The sequence below is a fragment of the Penaeus monodon genome, chromosome 26 (assembly GCF_015228065.2).
Source record: "Penaeus monodon isolate SGIC_2016 chromosome 26, NSTDA_Pmon_1, whole genome shotgun sequence".
Classification (NCBI taxonomy): Eukaryota; Metazoa; Arthropoda; class Malacostraca; order Decapoda; family Penaeidae; genus Penaeus; species Penaeus monodon.
The window spans coordinates 34454806-34459805 of NC_051411.1; positions in this window are offsets into that span (position 1 = coordinate 34454806).

Below are 5000 nucleotides of genomic sequence, written 5' to 3' on the forward strand. Positions count from 1 at the left end.
TTCGCCTATCATCTCCTCTCCTGCTTCTTTTTTTAACTTGTTCTTCTCCTCCTTTCCTTGTTTTTTCAGTAACAACAATAATAATAGTAATAATACTTGTACATGTAATTTCAGCATTTCACTGAACAAACCGACAAAATGCAACAACTCTTCATCTCCTTTCATCTCTCTCTCTCTCCCTTTCTTTCTCATTCTTTTATATTCAGTCGAGCGAATCAGTCGATATAAAAATTTAGTTTATATAAAGTAAATGTTACCGACTATTGATAAAATGTAGGACTTGTTGCTGAGAGGCATCTGATAAAATCAATGCCCAAGGTGGATTTAGTTGTCAAACGAGATTTACGTTGGTGTAAATCTACGTTGTTGTGTAAACAGGTGGTCGGCCAACAGTACTTCGTGAAAGGGTGGTGAGAGAGTTATTTTTTTTCAATGAATGGGTGGGGTGTGCATGAGTTTGGGATGGATATAATGGGTTTCACTGTGGTAACCCGGATTCTTGTAATGGATCGAGGCTGATATGAAGGGATTTTTGGAGGTGCATCATCATCATCATCATCATCATCATCATCATCATCATCATCATCATCATCATCATCATCATCATCATCAATTCAGAGTTTTATACACCTGATTTATTTAGTTGTAATTTTTACTTGGTTTATGATGCCTACGAATATATTGTATTAGTTATTTCAGTCTGAAATGACTAATCATTCAACAAAATAACAAGAAAAAAAAATCATATATAAAACGAAGTAAAAATGTATTATAAAATACCGTGAGAGATTTTTTTTTCATTCCTAGAATTAGACAAGCAGTCAAAACTTTACCAAATATGTTGATATAACTGAAACTATTATTTTTCTTTACATATTGCCTTAACAAATGTGTTACCTTGAAGCGATTACGTATAAAAAAAGTAGCTTAGTAGCTTTTTAGAGCAATAAACGAGTATTTAAAATTTGCAGAGAAGAAAACATCTTAATAATATATGATAGATGGTTTTATATGTCAGTGCCATCTATCGGTTAATCTCAGAATTCAAACGAATTTTCTTTTTATCTTTATTTTCTTTTTTCTTATTTTCTTTTTTTTCTATAAATTCCAGCTAAAATTCTGTAAGGAATTTCAACAGTGGGTAACGAGTATAAAATTTCCTTTGTAGACATTGCAATCTCGTGAAAATATTAGAGCCAGCATATCCTAAACGCTACATATGGTGTTTGGATCTTTTGACTTCCTCTGTTGGAAATTTCTGTCATATGACTTCATTGGGAGATTAAAAAAAAAAAAAGATAATAATAATAAAGAGAAAAGTAAAGAGCGTATATAAATTTCTTCCTTTCTCTCTCTTCTCTCTCTCTGTCTCTCTCTCTCTCATTCTCTCTCTCTCTCTCATTCTCTCTATCTCTTTCTCTCTCTCTCTCTCTCTCTCTCTCTCTCTCTCTCTCTCTCTCTCTCTCTCTCTCTCTCTCTCTCTCTCTCTCTCTCTCTCTCTCTCTCTCTCTCTCTCTCTCTTTCTCTCTCTCTTTCTATTTCACTGTGGTGTGTATGTGTTTGTATCACTCTCATAATGATAATAATGATGATAAAGCTAATACTGATAAAAACGATAATAATAATAATAACAATGAAAGCAGCGATAATGTCAGTTACATAAAACATTTAAACGATTCAAAACTTGAAGTAAAACCTCGATATAGCAACGGTTACATCATGAGAAAACCGGTTAAGAAAATAGATATTGTGTACGGAAGTGTTCCAGATTTTCCGGTTAACCTCAATATTTAACCGGAATATCTGCGCACGTGTGACGTCTTGTTAATGTTATTATTATAGATATTATTCGTCATCACTGTTCATCTGAAGGGGTTGTTGTTATTATAATTTTTTCGGTGTTATTGTTGTTGTTTTGAAGGGCGATGATATCTTTATCACTGTTATTATCCTCTATGTTATGATCATTATCGTCCTCCTCTTCCTATCTTCATCATCATCATCATCATCACCATCACCAATACCGTCACCATCATCACCTTCAAAAGCACCACCGTAATCCCCATCACCATAATCACCCCCATCAAAATCACCATAATCACCATCACCATCACCATCACCAAAACTACCCCCATCAAAAATCACCAAATCACCACCATCACCATCTTTCTCATTATCCCTGTTATCATCACTAAAGCATACGTGAGCAGAGGCAGTCAGCAGAGCGGAGCGGAGCCAAGTTGGGAAAAAGTGCAAGTCATCCTAGGCAGTAGGAATCTTTATCAAATTGGGTGATGTTCTAGAAACTTCGAAATGTCAAGCGGAGTTCATTTTATTGCTATTATTCGTTGTTATTATCACTCTTTTATTATTATTACTATCGTCATTTGCATTGTTGGTGTTATCATTATCATTATCATTATCATTATTTTGGTATTAATCATTATTATTACTGTAATATTATTATTATCATATTATATATACATATATTTATTATCATATAGTATATAATTATAATGTTCTAGAATATTTTTTCATCATTTATTATCATAATATATTTGTATTACCATTACTATTATTATTACCATTTCTTTTTTGTTTAATCATTTCATTTTTATCATTTCATACACTTATCATTATCATATTACATAGTCTGATAATAAATATCGTGCATTATCATAATATGATCAGACGAATCATAAGGTCAGTTGCTTGATTTTCATTAGTATACGAGAGTAGAAGACTGAAGATGAAACAAGATAAAGAGAATGCGGAAAGGTCGTTGGCCTTTCGTTTAGCTTTCGTTCGAAGGGAAAGAGGAGAGAGAAAAATTATGAACTATTTTGACTGGAGTTGTTTCGTGGCGTGCGTTTCAACTGTTCCAGTTCAGCAACGCTGGAAATTCGCTAAAATCCTCATCGTCATTATGGGGTTGCTACGGCAGAGTAACTTTTCTCTCTCTCTCTGTCTCTGTCTCTCTCTTTTTTGTCTCTCTCTCTCTCTCTCTCTCTCTCTCTCTCTTCTCTCTCTTTCTCTCTCTTTTCTCTCTCTCTTCTCTCCCTCCCTCTCCCCTCCCCCTCCCTCTCCCCTCCCCTCACTCTCCCCTCCTCCTTTCCTCTCCCCTCCCCCTCTACCTCTCCCTTCCTCCTTCCCTCTCCCCTCTCCCTCTATCTCTCCCCCACCCACCTACCCACCGAAAGTGAGAGGAAAAGCATTTGCAGAGAGTGAACCTGTTAATACTCCCGCGGTGACGCAACCTGCACCATCATTAATAATAAACATAGACACGTGGTTATAAGTGTGTGCAGGGGTGTGCATGTGTCTGTGTTTGTGTGTATGTGTGCTTGTGGTTGTGTTTTTGTTTGCGTTTTTTGCTTTTTTTTGTGCTTGTTTTTGTGTGTAGATGCGAGTGTGTGCGAATGGGGTGGAGAAAGAGAAACACGGTATTAGAGCACGAGAGAGAGAGAGAGAGAGAAAGAGAGAGAGAGAGAGAGAGAGAGGGAGGAAAGAGAGGGGGAAGGGAGAGAGAGAGAGAGAGAGAGAGAGAATGAGAGAGAGAGAGAGAGAGAGAGAATGAGAGAGAGAGAGAGAGAGAAAGAGAGATACGATAGTTTAACACGATACAGAAGCTGAGAAATAAAAATAATTTCTGAAGAAGTAATATCCAACTAACCCCCCCCCCCTTTCTTCTCTGAAGATGACCCAACAACAATAAAAAGAAGATGACGATAATCAAGCAGAAAATAGATTACAATGGATAAAAAAAGTTTACAATATCATGCGTTTAGACGCTTTATATAATACCTTCCTTTCATCTTTCGCTAACACAGTAACACGTATCTATGTTGCATAACCTTTATGAATATTCCTGAACGTCATATGATGGATCTCGCTGTGCAGAACCTTCACTTTCCGTCTCTCCCTCACTCCCCTCTCCCTCCCTCCCTCCCTCTTTATTCTCCCTCCCTCATTTCCTTACTCTTATGCCTCATTCTTCCTCACTCCTTTATTCTCTTCGTATCTTCCTTCTTATCCTCTTTCGCTCTTTCTTACTCTCTCTCACTCCCTCCCTCCTTCCCTCTCTCTCTCCCTGCCTCTTATCCTCCCTCCCTATCTTATTATAATCCTCTCCTTTTTCCTCTCCCTCCCTCCCTTCCTCTACGTCCCTCCCTCCCTCCCTCCCTCCCTCCCCGTCCCTCCCTCCCTCCCCGTCCCTCCCTCCCTCCCCGTCCCTCCCTAACTAGATCACTAACTAGATCACTCAATAAAAAAAATATTGAAATAATTTAATAAAAAAAAAATAATGAAATTAATAAATAAATGAAACGTGAAGAAATAAATTAATAAATAAAAATAATGAAATAGATTAATAAAAAAAATAGTGAAATAGGTAAAAATAAACAAATAAATAAATAAATATTTTTTTGTTTACTCCTTCCAAAAATTCGAAAGAGAACGAAAAATGAAAATGAAAAATGAATGAGAAAGAAAACGAAAAGGAACGAATATTTTCACACTGAAAGAAATGCATATGAGAGCTTTTAATTATATTTTCCAATGTCATTTATCTCTGCTGAAAATGTAATCGAAAAAAAATATCAAATATATCTCCCTCGTTGTCAAGATATTCATTCTCCATTTTTTACCTTTTTTCTACGTTTATCGTAATGTTTCCTCTCCTTCCTTCTTTCATTCAGTCTTTCAAAGTTAATAGATAAGTAGGGTGAAGATAGTGATTAAGGTAATAATGATATCAATATTGATGATGATAATGTTAATGTAATGTTAATGATCATAATGCTAAGAATGTTAATATCAACAGTAATTGTAATGATTATAATGATAATAACAATGATAATGATAGCAATGGTATTGATAATAATATAAAGATAATAATAGTAATAAAGATGGTAAAAAGAATAACAATAACAATGATGATAATCATGATGATAATGATAATAATAATGATAATGATAAAGATGGAAATAAAAATTATGATG